Source organism: Mesocricetus auratus, unplaced genomic scaffold, assembly GCF_017639785.1.
Source record: "Mesocricetus auratus isolate SY011 unplaced genomic scaffold, BCM_Maur_2.0 Super-Scaffold_100015, whole genome shotgun sequence".
NCBI lineage: Eukaryota > Metazoa > Chordata > Mammalia > Rodentia > Cricetidae > Mesocricetus > Mesocricetus auratus.
In genome coordinates, this window is record NW_024429198.1 from 22,394,511 (window position 1) to 22,419,680 (window position 25,170).

At 38.0% G+C, this 25,170-nt stretch overlaps 1 pseudogene; it reads left to right on the forward strand.

Annotated features, from left to right (window-relative positions):
- The first annotated feature begins 6,722 nt into the window (after positions 1 to 6,722).
- LOC121144265 lies at positions 6,723 to 8,062 on the forward strand (annotated as a pseudogene).
- The last annotated feature ends 17,108 nt before the right edge of the window (positions 8,063 to 25,170 follow it).

Here is a 25,170-nt window from a genome sequence, read left to right on the forward strand (position 1 = left end):
GTTTTCTAAGAACTCCAGGCCACTTAATTATGATGGTGCCAGTTGAGTAGACAGATAAGCTTTAGTTAATGAACTTAACTTGAATAGATTTTGTAGAATAACTGTATAAAATGTATATCCTATCACAGAAAATGTATGAAAAGAAAATGAACAGAGAACAAAAAAATATCTATGGAAAAATCAATGACCTTCAGAAATCTTTAAAGAAAGTTCTATCATAGGAAAACACTTTGGAGAATAAGTAGGCATAGATGGTTGTATCCATGATGCAGTTGTGAGCTAATTTTTCAGAAGCATGGAAATCTACATGGTCTGTCATATATGGCCAAATGTCATTTCAAAAGAATAGGAAGTAATAATTGGATAATAGCTTTAGCAATTCTAATGATTCTTCCCAAACTATTTTATGTAACAAATGTTATGCTTATTGCCCAAATCGAGAAGTTGAGTATGGCAGCAAAACAGTTAATACATTAACATTGGAAAAATATCTTTCATGGAATCTACTTTTTAATGCCAACACCTTATTTCATATTTTTTGGTCTTTGATAATTTTGCATATTTTAGATAAAAGATAAACTCACATAGAAAGACATATATAGCTGAATAGAGAGTGACAGATCATGGAGGAGAAAAATTGGTATAGACTAAGAGGAAAAAAATTCATACACGTATGAACATCTGATCTTCGACAAAGAAGCTAAAATTTATAATGGAAGAAAGAAAGCATCTTCAATGAATGGTTCTGGCAGAACTGGATACTGGCGGGTAGAAGAATCTGGATATATCCATGTCTATTACCATGCACAAACAAATGGATCAAAGACCTCAACATAAATCCAGCCACACTGAACCTCTTAGAAGAGAAAGTGGGAGTACCGTTGAACGAATTGGTACAGGAGACTGCTTCCTGAACATAAGACCAGTAGCACAGACACTGAGGTAACAATAAATGGGACCTCCTAAAACTGAGAAGCTTCTGTAAGGCAAAGGACACAGTCAACAAGACAAAAAGGCAGCCCACAGAATGGGAAAAGATATTCACTAATCCTACATCTGACAGAGGGTTGATCTTCAAAATTTACAAAGAACTCTAGAAGCAAGTCTCCAAAACACCAAATGATACAATTAAAAAGTGGGGTACAGAACAAACTAGAGAATTCTCAATAGAGGAGGGTAAAATGGCTGAGAGGCATTTAAGAAAGTGCTCAATATCCCTAGCCATAAAGGAAATGCAAACCAAAACAACTTTGAGATACTCTCTTACTCCTGTCAGAATGGCTAAAAACAAAGTCACCAATGACAGTTTATGCTGGAGGAGATGTGGACGAAGGGGAACACTCCTCCATGGCTGGTGGCACTCCCACCAACCACATTGGAAATCAGTATGAAGATTCCTCAGGAAAATGGGAATCAGTCTACCATAAGACCCAGCAATACTCTTAGGCATATACCCAAAAGATGAATACTCATACAACAAGGATGTCTATTCCACTATATTCATAGCAGCATTATTTGTAATATCCAGAAACTGGAAGCAACCTAGATGACCCTCACCAGAAGAGTGAATAGAGAAAATGTGGTACATTTACACAATGAAGTACTATTCAGTGGAAAAAAAACAATGGAATCTTGAAAATTTCAGGCAAATGGATGGCACTAGAAGAAACCGTCCTGAGTAAGGTAACCCCATCACAAAAAGACAAACATGGTATGTACTCATTCATATATGGGTTTCAGACATGGATCAGGGGAGTGCCAGCCTACAATACCACTGCCAGAGAGTCTGGGAAACAGAACCTTCAACCAATGACTGATGGAAACAGAGGCAGACACCCACAGATAAACAAACACTGAAGTGAACTCAAGGAACTCAGTGACAGAGAGGGAGGACTGGTGAGATTAGGGGTCAAGACTGGGCTTGTTTAACCCACAGAAACAGCTGACCTGAACAAGGGGGAGCTCTTGAACCCCAGACTGGTAGCTGGGAATCCAGCATGGAACTAATCCAGAACCCCTGAATGTGAGTGTCAGTGAGGAGGCCTAGGAAATATATGTGGATTTGTGTAGTTGTTCAGTATTTATCCCTGGCGTACAAATGGACTTTGGGTGCCCATCCCACAATGAGAGATGCTCTCTCAGCCTGGACTCTTTGGGGAAGGCCTATGCTCTACTCTGGATGAAAGGACAGATTATGGACACGCCCATGGAGGGCCTAACACTGCCTGGGGAAAGGAATGGTGGTTGAGGGAGGGTTGGGTAGGGGGTTTGGTGGGAGGGCATGGGAAGAGGGGAGGGAGGAGAGGGAGCTGGGATTGACATGTGAAGCAACCTTGTTTCTAATTTAAATTTAAAAATAAAAAAGACTAAAAAAATAAAAAATCAAACAATAGATTGAAATACTAATTTAGTAGATATTATCATTTATAATCATTCACCAGCAAGATCTGGATTTACATAATTTATTCACTGAACTATAATTTTTCTGTATGAAATGCATAACTATGGGACTGAACAAGGATCTGATATGGAATCATGGATAACCAAAGAACACCATGCAAATGTCAGCTTGTAGCAACTATATAATGGATTATGAATTAATGAAAAAACTCAAATTAGATGACTGGACAAGAATCACTTAGCTATATTTGTCTTGGCCAAAATACAAACATGTCATATAGATTTTTGAGATGTCAGAAATTATACCCAATCAACAAAACGACATGTTTGCTGACTCTGCAGGGAGGCACAGTATCTTGGCATTTCTCCCAGATTCTTTAGCCTGTCTGGACTTAATTTCTGGGTGAAAAGGGAAAAGACTGATAGAGAAATATGTTTGTTAACTGGGTTTTCATTTTTAATTATTTTATATAGGTCAATTAATATATTAATCTTATAAAATTCTTATCAACTTTAACATGTATAATTTAAATAATGGTTATTTTATATTTATCATATATGCTTGCTTGTTAAATTGGATATTATGCAAGCTGCTGGGAGAGAAAAGTCCTCAGGGTTATTAGTGAGCTGTGAACCCAAAAAGCTACAATAATCAATCACCTCCTTGGCAAGATATGCCCATGGGGCAATAGTGGTATGATTATCATGGATGTAATCAACCATATTCTCAGTGGATTTGAGGCATGTTACACTGGAAGGCACTAATACCTGATGCTGTAAATCTGATCAAGAGCATATGGGTAGGAAGATCTTATGTCTTAGGAAAGTGCCTACTATTGTTGCTTGCCTGAAGAAAAACAGAATCAATCTTCCTTCCAGATACTTACATTTATACCTATAGTTTGTACTGAACAAACTTCCTCAGAGTAGATATGTTTAGTATTAGGCAATCACTAATACAGAGACTCAAAACGAATAACCACATTATAAAAAGTGACACTGGAGTACTTGTTCCTACATGAAACATCTCTAACACACTCTCTAAGATTGAGGGAGCCTAGTTGAAGAAGGAACTGAGTAGCTGAAGGTTGGGAAGCAGTGCCATCAAACACTATTCTCAAGAAAAGAATTGACCATTGCACTCTTGAACTGTTGTGATTATCTGCTCAATATGCAGCCTTCACCATTTCGTCAAGAATTGCGAAGGACTCACTGGAATTTATCACTCATTAGGGGAATATTGGCAATCATCAAATGCCTGAATTCTGGGCAGGGGTGCAGTTTTCTTCAGTGGTGCAGCCACTGGTGAATTGTCTAATCGCCAGTAAATACTCTTCCTGTTTATGCTTATGTAAGCAGCCATGTCAAGCTCAATGAGTGCCAAAAAGAGACATCAAAGTAGTATGAAGCTTATTAGGAAGAAGGATTTAAGTGGTAAGAGGGTTATGGAATTGAAAATAATTAAATTCCAGTATATACTGAAGTTGTCAAAGCATAAAATGGAATTGAAAAATTTGTAAGATACTCTTGGAATTACAATCTGAAATGTCCAAATTAATTTCAAATTTATAAGTAACTATTACTGAAAAAGCTCATGCTTTACATAGAAAATGAAATTCCATGTCTATATGATACATAAGGTGTGCAAAGTCAAATTGCAAATTGACATCAAATACATGAGATATTCTTTCCTAGAAAAGATGATACTACAATGCTACTAAGTGTAAGGAGACCTCATAAAAGGAAATAGAAGTGTTTTGTTTTTGTCTTTACAGGAAAAGTCAGCTCCAAACAGTGAAAAAATACTGGATGTATGGATACCTGAAGAAGAAAGGATAGCTACCCAGAGGGCCATCAAACATGCAATAATACAACGTGTGGTATCAATGTCTGAATCTCTCTATCTTGTTATTATAATTTCCATTTCTCTTTGCTTCGTAATATGCTTTAGTTCCAATTCATTTAATTGACGCTGGTTTTAGAGTTGGATTGGCTCTCCTACTTTAAACCCAAGTGTATTGTTAAAATAAAACTCATAATTTCTGTGTTATATCAAAGAGCCGTTGATATAAGACAGAAGAAAACAAAATTAGGGACTGTCATCTATATATATACTTGGTTCCCTTTCTGAAAGTCTAATCTCCTTCATGTTTATTATCTGCCTTAAGGTTGCCTTTCCCAGTATGCATACATGTAAAAGTTGAAAATTTCTTTGCTAACATGAATGTTTGAGTTTTCCAGAGAGCAAGGAATCTCTTTATAGCAATCTCCAAACACTTCAGAAAGAAAATGGGATCCCACATCATCGACTCCACTTGACAAGCAACATCCTGAAACCGGTTTAGGACTACATGACTCAACACAACTCCAGAACAAGAACCTCATACAGTGCATCTTCTACAATCTAACCAGAACTTCAGATAAGAGCTTCAATCAAAATTAGAAATCCAGTCAAAAACTTCAATCATGCATCTCCTTCAAGAGACTAATTAACCTACTTAAGATTCTTGTTACACTAACATTTTCTTCCCACAGGTCCCCATGAGATTGTCATCGTCCCATTTTAGCAGGAAGTAAATTTGAGAACTCTATGCCCCCTCTCCCTATTATTATTATTAAAGGGTAGTTTACACCTTTTAAGGGTTGGGATTGGAAGGAGGTGTTCATACTTGGGCATCCCTTTCAGATAAGTTTAGAATTTAGATAGGATAGATATGTTTAGCTTAGAATATAAGTAGATTATAACTTATTTATCACCCTTTATGTATATATGTTGTATATGTTTGAGTTTGTGTCAAATTTAAATCTTCTATTTAGACTACAAGGGGACTTGTAGGGGTGAGCCCCACAAAGCTATCTGTCTATAAGGGCGGTGATAGGGAAATTTAGCACAGGCGAAGATAAAAGGAAATGAAAGAGTAAACGAAACTCTCTTCGCCTCTTCTCCTCTTTTGAAAGCCTGTCACACTTCTGACACCCCAGCTTGTGTGTAAGTTCTTCCTCTGGTAAATAAATGTATTATATTCCATATTGCATTGACCTCCCACGTCAGGAACCCTGAAGGATAGAATGTGAAAAAGTTTTCTAAATAGAGTATTTCTGAATGTTTGTGGAGTTAGAGAAAATGTGGAACATTTGTGATCTAATCTTGCTGGCAATTTGATGAAAAAAAGAAGAAAAGAACTATATTTAGGGCATCTTTGAGTTGTATGTTCAGTGCTTTGGTTTATGTGGGAACGGAGATAGGGAGCTATAAATAGTAGAGACAGATAAAAATTGGTTAAGAGTGCTCATAGTCATTTCTGTATTTCTAAAACTAGTGGAGTTTTAGATGAATGAAGATGGGAACCACTCACTTTTTGTTTATGGGACATGGTCATTGCTTTATGTTACACACTGGGTTCTCAAACTATCCATGACTCAGCTGCATTGTCTAACTTGACACTTGCTTCATAATTTGTCGAAATCGTTAAATTAAATGGAAGACAAAATGATGATGAGTAGTTAGGAATTAGGAATAATTTATAATACACCAGGAGACATTTTGAATTGAAATGTCACATGAAATAGGATTCTTTGTCTAACACAGTTAAGTGCAGGAGATTCTAGTCAAAAGGGTTATCTAAAATTCCATTAAATTAATTTAAATAATGTTGAAAATCTAATTTAACATACAGAACAATTTTAAGTGCTCAATAGCCTTCCATTGTAAATGGTGTCCATGATATACAGCATGGGCATAAGATATATGCACCATCCAAGTGAATTTTGTTGGGCAACAATACTCTGGGAAACACAGGGATGAAATAATCCCATTCTTTGATATCCTATTACTTAGGGCCATGCTATTCTTTTGCTAGAAAAAAAATTGACAGTGCAAAATCCATGGAAAACAGCTGTCATAAACACATGAAAATATTCATAAAAGAAAAAGAATGGTCTTTTAAAATATCTTATGAATCATGCTGGTTTAACCTGGGTGAAGGAGGAACACTTAGGATGATCATATTGCACTTGGGCATCTCACTTTAAATTCCTCTTGTGGTACATGAAGTTGCACTCATTTATAGATTAATAACAGCTACCTCTTAGAAGACAGAACAAATTAATAAGAAAAAACGTGCCGTGGACGCGATCCCCTGAGTGGTGGAAGCTGCTGCTTGTTTGCTTAGGGGTCGGAGCAGGGTCGCCCTTTTGCTCCACTGGATCAGCTTAGCTCCCCTCCCCTACCTCCCCCTCCCCCCTCCATTCCCTTCCCTTCCCTCAGCGGCTCTGTCAGCAAGGGTGGTGGTGGCAGAGGCAGAGGCAGCAGCTGCAGTGACATGACCAGCATGAATCCCAAATATGATTATTTATTCAAGTTACATCTGATTGGCGATTCTGGGGTTGGAAAGTCTTGCCTCCTCCCTAGGTTTGCTGATGACACGTACACTGAAAGCTACATCAGCACAATTGGTGTGGATTTCAAGATCCGAACTATGGAGTTAGACGGGAAGACAATCAATCTTCAGATATGGGACACAGCAGGCCAGGAAAGATTTCGAACAATCACCTCCAGTTACTACAGAGAAGCCCATGGTATCATAGTTGTGTATGATGTGACAGATCAGGAGTCCTTCAATAATGTTAAACAGTGGCTACAGGAGATAGATTGCTATGCCAGTGAAAATGTCAACAAGTTGTTGGTAGGGAACAAATGTGACCTGATCACAAAGAAAGGAGTAGACCACATGACCTCGAAGGAATTCTATTTTTGGAAACCAGTGCTAAGAATGCAACGAATGATGAGAGATACCATAATAGATTGAGTCATTATAGGCTTGAGGAGAGAGCTGACACTAGTGATATCTCCAGAGATCTACAAGGATAACACCAACTGGCAAACTAAGCAATAGTGGAGAGACTCTATTAAATGCCCCTTCTTGATGGTATGGTTGATAACTACCTTATATGCCATCCTAGAACCTTCATCCTGTGACTGATAGAAGCTAAACACTGAACTGAACTCCTGGAACCTAGTGACAGAGATGGAGGAGTGATGAGTAAAGGGGTCAAGACCATGATTGTGAAACCCACAAAGACAACTGACAGGATAAGGGGGAGCTCTTGAATCCCAGACTGATGCCCAAGAGGCCAACAGGGGACTGATCCAGACTCCATGAATTCAGTCTCAGTGAGGATGCCACAGAAATCACTGGGGCCTTGGGTAGTAGATCAGTGTTTACCATGGTTTATGAATGATCTTTGGGAGCCCATTCCAAATAGAGGTATGCTCTCTCAGCCTGGACCCATGGGGAAGGGCCTAGGTCCTGACCTGGATGAAATGATAGACTTTAGAGATCCCCACAAGGAAGGCCTCACCCTCCCTGGGGAATGTGTGGGGTTTGGGTGGGGGGTTGGGGGACTGGTGGAGGGACAAGGGAGGAGGGGAGGGAGCTGGCATTGACATGTGAAGCATTCATGTTTCTAATTTAAACAAAAACGTTACAAAAAAAAGAATGCTATGAATATAGAACAGTCTTTCATGACGATGGCAGCTGAGATTAAAAAGTGAATGGGCCCTGGAGCAGAGGCGGGCAGTGCAGAGAATTCCAATGTTAAAATCTAGAGCACTCCAGTCAAGCAGTCTGGTGGAGGTTGCTGCTAAAATTTGCCTCAGTCCTTTTCTCACAGCAATGAATTCGCAATCTGAACCCAAATGAAAAAACAAAATTGCCAAATTATATGTAGCTGCACTACAACAGATTCTTACAGTTTCCACAAGGTCAGAGTTTGTAAACGATCAATGCTGACTTTTTTTTTTAATTCCTTTGACTCAAGACAGCTAACTTCATTTTCAGAACTGTTTTAGACCTTTGTGTGCTGGTTTATAAAATAATGTGTGTAATCCTTATTGCTTTCCTGATACCAGATTTTTTCCCATGGTTGGTTAGAATATATTTTGTTTTGTTTATATTGTCATGTTTAGATGTTGGGTTTAGTCTTCTGAAGATGAGTTCAGCCATTTTTTATCAAACAGCACAATCAGTGTCTGTCAATTTTCATGCATGAAGTTTAGTGAGATGTTTTATATAAGATCTAATTTGCTAGTTCTTCCTTGTACAGTTATAAATGAAAAGATTACACTATCTGATTAATAGTTCCTTCATACTCTGGATATAATTTGTGGCTGCACAATATTGTAATTTGTTGCACACTATGTAACAAAACTGAAGATACCTGTAATAATTTTTGTACTTATTGGAAGTAATATCAAACTGTATGGTGATAAGTATTGTTTTAATTCTTATGGTTAAAGGGAAACAGATTTGCATTATACTCAACAGCCAACTTGTGTGTGCAACAAGGGCACTGTAGACCTATCTAATAGCTCAGCATCCAGTATTTGCTTTCTAGTAATAGACATGCTAAGTGACCTAGAGAAGCTTCTGTGCTGTGTAGACTGAACCAGATTCATTGGTTCAAAGAGCTCAGACTTTATGGAAACAAGTTTAGAATGTGTGCTTCCTAGCGCTTCATCTCCAGCTCTAAAACGGTTGTCTGAAGTGGCTCCACTTGACTTTGTTCATGCATCTGCGGTAGAGGTGGAGAGAAGCACATGTTTCCTCCTAGGCAGTGATCTGGTAACTTGCAGGAGCTCCCTCTACTCGCTGTCAGATGCCACACACACACCCCGACCCACCCCTATCCCTTTTTTGGTGGGATTTTTTTCTTTTGGAGACAGGGTTTCTCTGTGTAGTCCTGGCTGTCCTGGAACTTGATCCGTGGACCAGACTGGCCTCAAACTCAGGGATTCACCTGTCTCTGCCTCCAAGTGATAGGATTAAAGGAGTGAACTACCATGCCTGCTTTTTCTTTTGGCTTTTCTTTTTTAAGATAGGGTCTCAATATGTAACCCTGGCTGGCCTGTAACTTAGTATGTACAGCAGGCTGGTCCCTCACAGAGATCCACCTGCCTTTTCCTCCCAAGTGGTGGGATTAAAGGCATGTACCACAATACGGAGACTGCAACCTTTTTGAGACAGTGTCTCATGTAGCTCAAGAGGCCTCACTTGTAACCAAGGATGACCTTGAACTTCTGATCCTACTGCCTCCACTTCCAGTGTCAACCTTTTATTCTTTCCAATTGTATAACTCATGTTGGAAGATAATGATATGCAGTGATTCAAACAAAAGAGGCAGTGGAAATCAGTGACAACCTCGGAGAGTTTGGGTATTTAAAACAAACAACAAACAATCGAACAGACAGTTTTCTTGTTCTTTAAATTTTGCAGTGCAATAGAGAATTATGGGGATTCATTTATGAGTGTAATCATTTTTGTTGTTTTCATTTCAGCCTGTGGTAGACTGAGATGCAACCTTTATTTTTAGTAATTTTGATGCTTAAGTAAAGCTATGTAAGACTTTCCCTATTTCACCAGATTAAATTTTGTCAGAGAATAAAGTAGAAGGCCATAATTCCATTGGGGATATTTAAAACTTAGTTGGGAACCGAATTGAACTCCTGGAACCCAGTTGCAAAGAGGAGTGATGAGCAAAGGAATCAAGATCAGGCTGGCAAAACCCCAGAGGCAGCTGACCTAAATAAGGGCAAACACATGGACCCCAGACTGATGACTGAGGGGGCAGCATAGCACTGATCCAGACACCAACCCACCCCCATCCGAACCTGGGGGTCCTAGAGGAGGCCTATGCAATATTTATTTCTAAACAAATAACCTCTACTTTTTTGTTTGGCAATTTGTAATACATGTAAAAAGACTGAAAAGTAGAGTGTTTACTCCACATTATTTTTCCCAGAGAGTTTATTTCTAGACTAAGTCCTCTGCATGCCAGAATTGCCCTCCAGCTAATCTGAGGGCTACTAACTCCATTCTTTTCTGTTTATTGAGGGAAAAAAGACACTCACATTGGTGTATAATTGGACAAGCGGTTTTAAAATTTAAAAAAATCTATGAACAGGTTATGAAAGTTATATTCAGTCCAAATGAATGATCAGAGGAGTTTTCAATTTTTTTCTGAGGGTGAGGATTGTATTTCCCTGACCACTCTGAGAGACAGACAAGGAATTCTTTTATGCTCACTAGAATCCAATTTCTAAGCATAGAAACCAAAACACCAACCATAAATCCATTTTCTTATTAAAAGAATATCTCTGTGGCCTGTGTGTGTGTTGCAGTGAGATAGTTCAAAATCCACCCAGCTAGCAATTGGTAGAGCAGAGATATAGATTCCAATGGTGAGGTCTCAATCTCCAGTCTGAACTACCTGTTTGTTTCTTCTTGGTGCTCAAGTGTCAGAAAAGGCTGGGCATCCCAAAAGTCCTGATATTTCCTCGTTTTGGGAGACTTGGTTAACTTACTTTCTTGTGAAGACACAGATTCCTCATCTTAGAGTTGCTTATAAGCGTAGCTCCCACATAACAATGTTTTTGCTTGAATTGATATCGCTGTACAATGAAAAGATGTCATAAATACCATCTGATACTATTCATTTACATTTGGGAATATCCAAGTGCAGAGTGATAGAGAAGCTACTCAATATTTTTCCTTTGAAAATTATTGCTTTTTAATCCTTTATTTCATGTGGCCTTAATAGACTGTGGCATCACAGTTGGGTACTTCAATTCCTAGACAAGAAAATATACCAGTTTTGTTTTAGTATTGTGGTAAAATACCTAAGCAAAACTATTTAAAAGAGGATCTGATTTCAGTCTGGGTTTGCTTGAGCATATCGTCAGTGAAGAAACACTATAGATGAGCCTCTAGGAATTCCAAAGCAGGATCCACCTATTACATTCTTTGATGCTACTTTGATCAGCTGTATACTCTCATATTAACCCCTAGCTTCTCCCAGGGTCTCTCTTCTCCTTTGTAACTTCATTCCCTATTCTTTTTTCTTCATAACCGACTGAGTCCCAATAGAACTATCAGTATTTATTTGCATGGGTGTAAGAACATGAGTACCTGTCACCGACAGGATGTCACACTCTTGAAGAAAATTGACTCTCCTTGAGAGCCCACAGTGACCCCATTCCATCTTGACTTAAGGTCAGAGAGTACAAACTTGTTCTTGTTCCTCAAGACCATTTAAGAGAATGTTTGGCCAAAGGTGTGGTTACTAGATGTTTTGAGAATTAAGGAGTTGATTATGCTTGTTTGTTCCTTGAACCATGGTAAAGAAGTATTTTGGATCTCACTCCCGCTTTTGGTTTGGGTATAAAAGGGCTATGAGAAATAAATTTGGGGCTGCTGCAGTCTTCACCAAGAGCCCTCCAATTCTATCTTCTGTCTTTTGTCTCTTCTTAATCCTCACTCACCTATTCAGGTACTGTTTGACAGGTCTGCTGGCACCCTTACTCTCTTTCCTTCAGCAGCCATTAACTTCCAATAGTTCTAACTGGCTCTCATGCTTTCTTGTATAAACAGACTTGTGAAGTTCTCGGCCATCCTCAGATCAGCTTCTCCTTATAGTGGTTGTCATAGAGATCCGCTGCTAGTCACAGCACAGAAACTAAGCCAGTGTGAAGTTTTCATCACCAAACAGGACATACATATCACACCACCTGCCCAACAGATACATAATTTTGAATATTTAGTCCCAGGTTGGTTCAACTCTTTGAACATTGCAGAAGAGGAAGCCAGAGGTCAAGGAAGAGTGATACAAAACAGTGGTTACTGGCCATGACAGTGATATTGCATTTATTAAATTTATGAACTTATAGCAGTTGTGGCTACATGCATAATAACTTTAAGATCAAATAAATAATTTAAAATTTCATCTTTAATGTTTATGTTTATACAACTTCACAATGAGAAAGTGTATCCTTGGGTTTGTCATTAACACCATACACCTTGGTATCCATATATAATCCCTAATTATAAGGTTATATGAATTTATACCCCCTTATGGAAGGCTGTTGTCGATTGTCTGGTTTTATGACCTAGTTCCTAAGACTATGAATGGGGTTCCAGGGGAAGATGACATAATAAAGACATGAGAAGCAGGGATATCTATTTCCTGCACATTGAGTTTGGCAGCAAACAAGCTGGGTAGTTGTGTTCATAATTCAAGTTTGTTGCTGCACATATATTTACAGTCAGCTGTTGCTTTGTTGCAGTTAAAATGAAGCATGAATCAACATCAGATATTTAGAGGTGAGAGCAGGGACATAGCATAAAACCAATTTATTCAACAATTTCAGGTTTGAGTCTGTCTACCTGCTCACCAAGATTTCCTGTGGGAAACACAAGAGAAAAGAAGATGAAGTAGTGAAACTGCTAAGGAGCCTGAAATTATTTCTCCCCTAGAATAAATTCTTAAATAGTGTGTACATAAGATCATGCTTGCCAGTTATTAAGTGGTCACTCCACAACATGCACTATGAATGCTGTAAGAACTCTGTGATACAGATATTTTTGTTTATTTTGCATGAAAAGGAATATAGTGGTTAACACAGCTATGCAAATCCAAGTAAGTAAAAGCTCCAGAACCAGAATGTTCTATGTGTTGTTTCTATTACTGTAACAATGCACTCAAGATAATTAACCTAAAAAGAAGAAAGTTTTACTCTGATGCATTGTTGCACAGGTTCCTATGCACTCTTACTCCAACCTTACTCCTAGTGAGGTGAAAAACATATGAGAAAGGAAGCCTGTATTACTGATGTTTACAGGAAAAGCAAAAATGAGCCAAGGGCCCTGGTGTCCTCTGCAAGGCCAGGTCTCTAGTGCCAATTTCCTCCTAGTAGAGATCACTTCTAAAGGATTACCCCAGATTTTAGTATAGGCTGACAACTCTCTCTTTAACATATGGGACATATAGGATTTTTCAGATCGAAAATGCAGCACTGGGATCAAACCTCTTGGCCTCAGGTAAGATTTTCAAAAGTGTCACTGAAAATTGCATTTGCTGCTGACCTAGATTAGGGATGTGAAGGAGCAAAGGACATGCAAATGAAAAGAAGATGCTTTGGTGAATGATCCAGAGCCAAAGCTTCCACTCCCTAAGATGGAGAAAATTTGGTGGTGATCCTTAAGGAAAGTTTTCATATTATATTGTATTTCAGGTGCCTGGTTAAGGCTAAGTTAAGATGACAGATAGGAATTTGGTTTCAGAGTTCAATGTTGAAGCTGTAGCTTTTACTACCATCAGTTAAATAATGTTATTTATAACAGAGGCTTTGTTCAATGACCAAAGGAGTGGATGACAATAGACAAAAACCAGAGGTTGGAGTTTGTCATGTTTGTGTAAGTTGTACATGGTGTGTGTATGTGTGCATGTTTGTGTGTGTGTGTGTAATGTTTGTATGTATATGTGTGTGTGGTGTGTGGGTGCATGGTGTGTGATGTGTACAGGTGTGGTTTGTAATGTGTGCATGTGTGATTCCTGTGTGTCAAAGGTGAGTGTGTGTTTGTGTGTGTGTGTGTGTGTGTGTGGTCTTGAGCAATCATGTGAGTGTGCAAATGCGTGAACCAGTGTTTAGTATACATGCATGTTGATGCCAGAATAGAAAATTAAATGTCTTCCTCTGTTCTCAGCTGAACTAAGAAATTGAGGGCTCTTTCTGTAAATCAGTCTGTAGTGACATCTTGTTTTAACAGTGGACTTAGGATGGTGTCCACACGTGAGGGCATGCCTTCAGGTGTTTGGACATGACCCCTAATAAGGAAGAGGAGGGGCTGGCTGGTGCTCTCTTAGTTATGTTCAGATGACCCTAAAGGACAGAGGCTTTAACTCCAGGAGCAGGAAGATCAAAGTGGTTATTTACAATCATTGTGTGAGTGCTCCCCTCATAAATACCAGTTAATTATTTATCTGGGTATTTGTAGACCACTTTTAACTCACCTTTATCGGTCTGCTCCAACTTCCATAGCAAAATCTCACAAACTGAAGTATTAATAGACAAAGTTTATTCGACTCATAGCTCTGGAAGTGAGTCCTAGAGAGGCAGGTCAGTGTAGGTTGGTTTCCCATGGGGACTCCCTTTGGGATTTGTTGTCATCTTGTCACATCCTCATGTGACCTTTCTGGTATTGCTTTTCTTATGAAAATATAGATCTCAATAGATTGGGATCCTATCATTATGACTTCATTTAGCTTTGGTATGTTGCAGAGGGCTTGTTTCCTAACGCAATCACATGCAGTACTAAGTCTTTCAGAATATGAATTTAGAAAGGATAAAATAACATAGGTCATAAAACTGTGATCTCAAAAAGACACTGTGTCATTGATAGGGAGCATGAGTCAAGTAAGGCAGCTCTTACAAACTTGTATAATCATCTGTGACAAATGTCTCTTATGAGCTCATGCTGCTGTTCCAAGTTTCTCCAACTTTTGGTTTCAGCAGAATATTTTTATTTAGGCCTTTACTGTATTGAAATATTTTTTGAATAGAGGTGTTCCTGACTATTTAACTTCTCCTAGTGGGATTTTTGTATTTACAGGACCAATAAGACAAGGGCATAATATGGAACACTGGGCTTACCAATCCATGGCATTCATGGTCGATGGCTAAAAGTTGCAAAATTCACGCATAAAATCTTCAGAATTCCAGTAAATTGGTTGATATGAAAAGGGTAAGTCATTGCTTTACATACCAATAACTACTCTACTTTAAGAATAATGACTTATTCAACAGACAATAACTTGCTGTTGATCCAATTAGATATTCTAAGTATTTGGAAATTGTGAAAGTAATACCATTAGCTGTTTTAATGCATCATTTCTAGGCAGTGCATATTTCGTTTACCCTCTTCTCCACTCATGCTGAATTTTAATTCTCAATATAGCATTGTAAAACTTTACCTGTGGGGAGGGACTGAGTCCTGGAATTATGTGCCTAACTAAAATATTTATCACAAGAAACTATATTCCTTCATCTGTCCACCTTTCTTCATGCCAGAGCACATTTTATTGTCAACAGCACATTAGGAAAGAGGATCTTAATAGTAACATGCCAGGCACTGAATATACCCATACAGTGCTAATAGATTTCTCAGTCTACAGAACTACAAGCAGTCAGTCTGTGTTATTTTATTAGTAGTACAAAATGAACTAATATATCTCTTGGAATTTAAACCTGAATAACTGAACTTTAATTTATAAACCTAAGGGCATGTGTTGATACCTTGCTTGTACAAATAAAGCTTGTCTGAAGATCAGAGAATAGATCTTGACACTAGCTAACTATAGAGGTCTGGAGGTCTGTATAGATAGGAAGTGAGATGGCTGGGCAGAGACAGAAAATGAGATGGCTAGGAAGAGAGAGATTATAAGCAGGAACTCTCTCTTTCCTTTTGGGAAGTTAATGAGGTAAAGGTGGCTTTGGTTTGCTCCTTTTCTCTGACCACTCAGTATTTTCCTTAATATATGACTCTGGTTGTTTTTGCCCAGACCAGTTAAGAACTCCATTTACAAGGGCAGACATCTATTGAGACAAAGTGTCTGAATTATGCTGCCTGATAAATAGCACAATAGTAAGAACTACCCATGTGATAAGTGGGCAATATTGTCTGAGTCATCTCTTTTTAGACTGAAAAGGAAAGGCTGGTGGGATGACTAAGTGGGCATTAGGGCACCTGCCATCAAAGCTGAGTATCTGAGCTCTGTACCTAAGACCAACACAGTGCAAGAGACAACCAACTTACCAACTTTAAACAGTTGTATATTGATTTTCATGAAGGTCCTGATCTTCATATACACATATATACTCATAGACACAGTGTACACACACACACACACACACACACACACACACACACACACACACAAACTTATAATGTCAGTGCTTTTTTTCTCATATAGTTATTTTATGCAAATTTTCCTAACTGATGAAAAACTAAGGCAAAATCTGCACATTGGTGTCAAAGAAAGGATTTTTAAACACAATATTCAGTTCAGGGATTTGCAAACAAAGCATGAAGCAGTACCTAAAATTACCTTTGCAGCCTGGAAAACGACTATTAATTTATAATACACACAGAAGTGACAATTGCTAACTATATCCAAATATTTCAGTTTAGTAAGTAAGAACAAGTTGGATTCCATGGCTTAGTATCTCACCTCCACTGGCTTGATGTTTTCATCGACAGAGAGTGTTCACACTTCTTTCTAGACAGAAATAATCCAATGAATATGTATTAGAACACTCCCCAGGATGTATATAAATGAAAAATCTACAACTTATTTTCCCTTGAGATTAATATTTTAAACCCACTCTATTTCCACTCTTGACAGAAGTATACAATCAAGAGAAGTCTGAAAATAACATAATAATGAGAAAGGCAAAGCAAATCAACTTGCATGTACCCAGGCAAGGAAGTGCTTCTGTGTTCAACATCACTAGAAAAAGAACTCGATATTGTATCTCCCTGCTCAAATGTGCAGTGATGGTGATTAAAGATGAGAAGAGGATACCTCAGGTGACACACATCTGAACCATAATGTTAATGTGAACATCTTTCTTTAACAGAAGCTATGTAAAGCTGCTGTTCTGGAGTTAGGGGAGCTAGAATCCCAGCAGGCCAGCGGCAGTGCCAAATGTCACCTTCTTGACAACTTGAGAATGAGAGTCCCTTTGAGATCAGATGATCAGTTTCTTACAGCAATGAAAATAAAACATCCCAAGGTTATGGTCTGTGGAAGAGACTTAATGAGAAAACTACATATGTAATATAACTTGCTCTCTAACCGTATGATAAAACTGTGTTTGCTTATACCAAGTGACTAAAGCCCTCAGTTATTCAGCATAGAGGTGAATATAAGACAAATCAATAAGCAAAACCACAATTGGAAAAAGTATTCACCATAATTTGCTTGCTAGGTTGGTAGACTCTAAACTGAGCAACAATCTATTAAGAAAAAGTAAGATCTTAAAGAATTAGCATGGGATCTACTAAAAGTGTGAGTACACACACAGATAAGAATTCATTTACATTTATGAAAACATACACTGTATACACTTTTCAGAAGATATACTATTATTACATGAGGGAACAAAAGAGAAAATTGTAAAAGCTTTAAAATATGTAAAGCTAAAATTCCATATGTTATAGAGTAGATATTTGCTAGAATGCATAATTGTTTACTCTTTTTAAGAAAAAAATAACAGACAAGCTCTAAAATGATCCACATATATAAATACGTGTATGTGTAAATATATATACGTATGTATTTACATTTTAAATATACATATATTTACAATTAAAATATATATATATTTAAATTGCCCTGATAAAATTGAATGAAAACTCTGAAACAGGGCCTTGTGTTATTGTAACTGTATCATACAATTAGTGTATGATTCAATTACTTATAGCAAATGATCAGAGACAAATTTCTGCCAGTCATCCCTTTGTAGGAGGTGGTGGTTAATTTTCTTATGACTCTGTATTTGTAGATGTAAGCAAGCTTGTAAAAGCATTATGGATATTTATTTTTTTCCATAGAACACAAAAAACAAGTTATCAGCATTTTATAACATAGATTATTTAAATTGATAAGACTTGGAAACTGAGGTTACCAAAAGAAGCCCTAGTCTTCTGTCCCTGAAATTACCATTCCTGAAAGCTTCTGGACCTCAAGCCTTTATTAGGTTATACACCAATATGACCTAATACAAATGGTGGGCATGGGACTCAAATTCATTACAGTAACAGCCTGCATACATTGGTTTTCCATGGTGCCTTCATAACTGTTGGTTTTATCTCCTAGAGATTTGGGGAACTCACAATTTTTCATAGTGGAAGATAATGACAATAATGTTGAACTCCAGCAGAATAAAGCTGATGTTCTACTAAATTTGCTTTAAGGAAACCTTTTCCTATATTAAATGAAAATGAAAGAAAATTCTGCTTTGCTATCTCTAGCTTCCAGGTTGTATCTTGTGCTCTACTTCCTCCATCCTTTCTCTACCCACAATCCTCTTGATCCTCCTGAGTGAAGAGTTTTGCAAGTGTTAAAGTCATACATAGCACAGGACTAATGAAAGCAGTGTGGAAAGCTTGGTGTCAAAATATGTCAAAAGCTTTGATGGCAAAGCTTAGATGCCCAGAAAGGATATGAAACGGATGAGTTGGAAATCAAGTAAGCCCTAATTAAGTTTTAGCAGCCTAATCTCCACAGAGAAAGAATCATAAGTTCATACCTAAACTTGATGCCATAATACTTAACCAGCAGGCATTATAGGTAATCATACATACATAGGTAATATATGTATTAGTCAGTGAATCATCTCAAGGAGGTTGAGCTCACATAAAATCTAGAGCTGTGCAGTGTCAGGTCTGTGAACATGGTGAATGGCTGTTTACACAAAGCTGTCAGAGAACTACAGTGTGGCAAGCTAGCAGTATTAGCATAAGAGTAACACATGGTATGCAAAGAGTCCTGGATTGGAATGCTATACTTTAAGGTCTCAGAGAACTCCTACTGTGATTCCATTGGCATGGTCTTCCTTTTAAATGCCAGCCTCGCCTTTGATTGCCAACTTCACTTTGACTTTAAGCCATATTAGTCTATAAAATCATGCAGGTTCGTCTCCCATTGCAGTACTACATGAAGGAATTGAAGAGCAAGGCTGAGATCATAAAGGGAAGGAATGCTATTATCTCTGGATTGCAGAGACTTAAAGGTACAAATTTAATCAGAGAGTTCCTTCACCCAATCACACAGAGCTGAAAAAAGAGACAAAGGAAACAATGTCCTTCATTTCCCCTGTTGCTTGCCCTTTATGAGAGCTACAGTCAGAGTTTTTCAAATGTCAGTGACAGAAGGTTATGGAGGCCTCTAGTTAAAATGCAAGCCAGCTTTTACCCTGGAGGTGTTCTGTGGTGAAATGATTGAAATCAAGGTGTGAAGAAGTTAATCTTAAAAAATTCTCTTCAGAAAAAGGCAAGAAGGAACCCTTGATTTTTTTCTTTCAGTTTTCAATGGAGAGAAATTCCATTACAGAATTCTAAATTGCACTGTTCACTTTCAGGGCTTAAGCCCTGATCTCAGAGGAATCTATAGTGTGAGGTGGATATTGATAATACCCTACTCCCTCGAGAGGATGGCTAGAAGAGTGATAAAATCATATGGCCCAGTGTTCAACAAACAAGGCCTTAATTAACAATGCCCATACTGCTAATGAGCAATCTAGTAAGAAACATCAACATAGATCTGTAATAATGGTCTTTGTAATTGTATGACAGCGATAAAACTCCTATTTGTGTGCCACTTGTATAGGTCTAGCTTTCCTGAAATCCCTTTATTCACTCTTCAAACTGCCCTTTGAACTCAGTCACATTCTTACCTTTATTTATAGATAAGAGATGGAAAGGAAATTAGGTAAATGGCCCAAAGTCATGCAGGTGGTGGGATAAAAAAAATGATATACTTTCCTTAAGCTTGGGCCTTCCAGCTCTAGAGGTGACCTCCCAAATAGCATCCCACGGCAGCTTTTATAACTCATATAACATTTGTAAAATACTGAAAAATCTCTCTCCCAGAGCAGTGTCTCAGTGTGTGCCCACCGCATTTCATCTCTGAAGAGCTCAAAGTCAGCCTTCCTAGTCAGTCTGATGGTTGGGTATTCACCTCAATGTCTCTGATTGCCAATAAAGAGATAAAGAGTTATTATTTACAGCTAAGTGTACACACATTTATTTTTGTTGGATTACATTATTCCCTTTATAAATATGAAAAATGGTGTTCAGTGTAACACAAATGAATAATTTTTCTTGGATGGTTGCATTTACTTACCAAAGACAAGGTATTGTTATATTGTCCATTTCACAGATACAAACAAATTTTCCTTCGCTAGCTACTAAGACACTACACATGCTTCAAATGAGAGAGTAACTATTTATCACAGTCTGACAACACACCATTGCTGATTTCCTGTCATCTATCCTTTAATCATGGGTGACAGCGGGCCGAAGTGTTGATTTTAACAAATTCATTTGTATTCAAATATGTCTAATTACATCTCTGCATTGCAAATAAAATATGCGTTACCAAATATGCATATTGAAGCTCAGTAATACTTGAGAACAATAATCCATAGAAAAACAAATAGCATTTTGAAATCTAGACTCACGTCCTCTAAAAGACACTTCAGGACTTTCTCCTTTGAGATGTTGCTATCAAGGGTTGGAGTCTGCTGGAGTCTCTGGCATAGTGGAACTCTGACTAGAATTTGTCACTCACTGGGACCACTACAGGAACTTGCTCATGTGTACATATGCAGTCCTTGGAGAAGCTGCAGCCATATAAAGTGAAGAGAAACAAATATGGGGAAATGTTATGAAAACTATGAATCACAGGGGAACTGAGAACGCTATTGTTAAGGCTGCTACTCCTCCAGTTAACGACTTAGTAGAAGTGGAGCACCTCACTGCATAAGACACATCAGAAATTTATATTTCGTCCTGTCATGGCTGAATTCAAGAAGAAATTTTTGAATCATAAAACGAGAAAAGTATTCTTCATGACAATAGATAAAGTATCTCAGAAAGCACCTTTGTTGTGAGCTAAGGTTTCAAACATCATATCAAATCTGACTGCTGTTCAACTCAAAATACTCTGCCCTCTTCTCTATCCTTAGCTTCCTAAACCACTCTCTGTTTAGTCAAAGTCTACTCAATTGAGCTGAGGCTGGAAGGCCCAAGCTTAATGAAAGTATATCCTACAATATGTCTCAACCTGAACAGAGGCCTGGGATGACATTAAATCTGTACTGGGCACCAAGATCTGGATGACTAAAAAGGCATTAGATAACCTGAACACAGAGTAAAACTCCCTCCAACTGATGATGAGATTCCTATGTATTCTAATCTGTTATTTATAAACACAGATGCTCATTTTTTAAATCCTTGAGCATCTTAAAGTCAAATTCCCACTTCTTTATATTCCTCATTTTGGTTTTTGTTTCCTGTTGTCAACTATGGTAGTTAAAAATGGAAATGTTTATGTTTATAATTTTAACTAATAGAATAGTAGGAATTTCTGCACACATGGAGAAGTAGGTATGAAAATGTAGTCAGGCACGTTATGTATTGAAGAGTCCTGGAAGATTTATCTCTCTTTGGCCATTTATTTTGCCCTGAGGCATCACTTTATCATTTTGCTAAAGAGATTGAAACTATGTTTTATCTCTTTAATCTTAGGAAGCCCTATAAAATGGCTTGATAAGAATTGTGTGGTTGAGAGCAGTGTAAGTTTACACGTCTGGACCCATGTTAGTTTACTTAGCATCTCTATGCTTAAATATGAGAATCATCTAATATACAGAGAACGGCTTATTATCTTACTCTCTCAGGAATTCACAGTCCACAATCAGACAGGCACATTTGTTTGACCTCTGGTAAATATGGCAGATGGCTGAAATTCACAGTGTAAGCATGTATAGGAACACAAAGGTAGACTCCCAAGAGTAGTAGAATAGGAGGTTGGCAGAGCCAAGCTTGCCCCAAAATAACAGTCTCTTGCAGGAGAAAAAGCAAAGGTTTGAATGTGAATTGCTGTAGGTGTCCAGTAACTGAAGTTAGAGTAAGCATTCAAGAGTCTCCTTGCATCTTTACTATTTCTCTTGAATTTCACCCACTTCCTTGAGAACATGGGAAACAAGGAAGATCAAAGCTGAGACCCTCAACATCCAGCTAGCCCTTGTGTGTGCAAGTGTGTCCCTAGCTGAGCCACTTGATCTGTTTGCTCACAGATGGCTCTCTACACATGAACTGTAAACATTTATTATCTAAGCTGGTCATGTTTTATGTTATCATTAGCTCGGCAATAAGTAAGTGACTCAGCATGAGACTGATAGGAATTTTAATGAGGGCACACGGGGATATTATTTGCCTGCATGAGATGAAGGAGAGGGATAATTAATTAGATCACTCATCTGGCATGTGTGTACACACTTAGCCAGCTTAATACCATTGCTAAAAGCAGATTACATCCACATTTGATTTAGTCTTGCTGGAGCTTCCAATCCTAGCACTATTCTTGCAAGGGATTACATGTTATCAGTTAATTATATCTGTTGGGATTTATCACTTGCCTGGATTATCTCTTTAGTGTCAATAAAACATTGTTTTCAAGACATTTTCTATCCAATTTCTTAATTTTTGGAAATAATCTCTTGTAGTATATTATTCACTTTCCTTAAAAGTTACTGACTCTACTCCCCTCCCCCATCCTGGCTTTTTCAATTTGGAATGTCATAATAAAAGAGTTTAGATGTTCAAAATAACATGTTGTAAAGATTTAAGTGAACTCTGCACACAGACTTAGGTGACATAAATCACAAACATCACACAGGACCTAACATAAAAATACCAGGATAGATGCTGCTTAAGCCTCATGGTTCCTCCTGTACCCTGAAGGGAGTGAGTTGTTCAGAGAAGGCCTTGCAGGAAGGGAACTGTTGGTTTAAATATTCAAGCTCACTCCTCTTTCTCCACACTCCTTCACTAAGACTCCATTAACAAAAACCAATACATAGACAAAAGCATCCAATGATAATGTTGGTACAAAGAACCTTCTGAAAATAAGTTGTAGGAGGCGAGTGTTTCAGATGGTGCTGAAGGGCTTCTGACTTCAGTGTTACTGTGGGGGTTCGTGGGGGTGTCAAGGCTGACAGGAAGCCTCTTAGCTGCCACTCAGTGCTGCCATTGTGACCCCTTACATGCAGTGTTTGCATTTTAGCAGCTGAAAGAAAGGGATAAAGGTTGAAATGAACATTAAACAAGGTGGTGGTATTCTCATGTGTGGAATACAAATATGGGTTGATACATGAAAATGGAGAACTTAATGAAAGACTTATATTCATAAACAATGAACTTACTTTACCAACCAGTCATTCAGTAGCTTACATTCAATGATGTCTATAAAACTAGAAATTATTTTTATTATCATTTTATTAGTCTATATTAATTTATAAAATATTCCATACAATATTTCTATATTTGCATATGGTTACTTTAATCATACTCAAATTTTAAATTCTCATTCTGCCTTTACTTCTTCTCAGCACATATCCGTATTTGATCCCTTTTTATATTCATCTTGCTTTGTCCTTCTTGGCTCTGCGTATGTGATAAGGTTTGTACTCTTTGCTTTTGTGGGAAGGGCCGGTCTCTACTCACACAATGATCTGCAGTTTCAGGCATTCGCTGGTAAACTTGTGACTTCATTTGTTTCTAAAATGACATAACAAAACTCGGTATCATAACTATATAAAATTTTCTTTATCTGATCAAAATTTGAATTCTTGATGTACTGTTTTAAATTTAACTTACCTTAAAGAACTCATCCATATCTAAAGACTCCATGGTGGTATTTCTTTGACACAGTCTCCAAAACGGAAGAGATAATGTGTTGTTTCTATTACACGCACTACAGGATGAATGAACATTCTCTCATTCCTACTTACTTTATACCCTCTATTCACCAAACATTGTAAAATATCTTGAAATAAAAATTGAAAGAATATGTGATGGTGCTTTTGATCTCAGAATTTAAGTTCTAGTAGAAAAGGCACAAATTAAGAAAAATACCTTATATGCCATCCTAGAACCCTCATCAAGTAGCTGACAGAAGCAGAGGCAAACACTCACAGCTAAAATCCAAATTGAACTCCAGGAACACAGTTGCAAACAGGACTGATGAGCAAAGGAATCAAGGCCAGGCTGGTGAAACCCATAGAGGCAGTTAACCTAAACAAAGGGGAGATCATAGACCCAAGACTGATGACTGAGAGACCAGCATGGGACTGATCCAGACACACCCACATCCCTGAACCTGGGTGTCAGAGAAGAGGTCTTGGCAATAATGGGACTTTGGAGAGTAGATAAGTATGTATTCCTGGCATCCAAATGGACTCTGGGAGCCCATTCGACCTGGAGGGATGCTCTCTCAGCCTGAACAAATGGGAGATGACCTAGGCCCATCATGGGATGAAATGACAGACTCTGAAATTCCCTCATGGAAGGCCTTACCCTCCCTGGGAAGCAGAAGGGAGATGGAGTGGGATGGGGGAGTTGGGAGGAATTGGGGAACACAGGAGTAGGGGAGGGAAAGGGAACTGAGAATAATATGTGTAAAAAGTTAAATAAAATATATAAAAATAAATTAATAAATAAATAAAATAATAAATAAAAACACCCTCAATGTTTAAAAAAAAAGAAAATGTATTTTTAAATATTAGGTGGTGGTAAATACCAATGAAAAATAAAGTATGAGGCAAAAGAACACAGGCTTAAAAATTAGTAGAGAGGACATGATAAATTAAGGAATGTGCCAGTCTAAATAAAGATCATCATAGCTTGGGGACTTTAGGCACATCAGATTAGCTATAAATGCAGCCCTAAACAAAATCACAAGCTTAACTCATATCATTGTGGGACTTTTTTTAATTTTAATTTTTAAATTTAAATTAGAATCAAGGTTGTTTCACATATCAATTCCAGGTCCCTCTCCCTTTCCCTCCCCTCCTCCCACGCCCTTTTACAAACCCTCCAATATTCCCCCATTTTCCCAGGGAGGGTGAGGCCCTCCATGGGGGCATCCATAGTCTGTCATTTTATCCAGGGCATACATAGACCCTTCCCTGGGAGTACATGGTGAGAGTGCATCTCTCATTGTTGGATGGGCACCCAAAGTCCATTTGTATACCAGGGATAAATACTGATCTACTACCTAAGGCCCAGTAGGTTACCTAGGCCTCCTCACTGACACCCACATTTAGGGGGTCTTGATTAGTCCCATTCTGGAATCCCAGCCATCAGT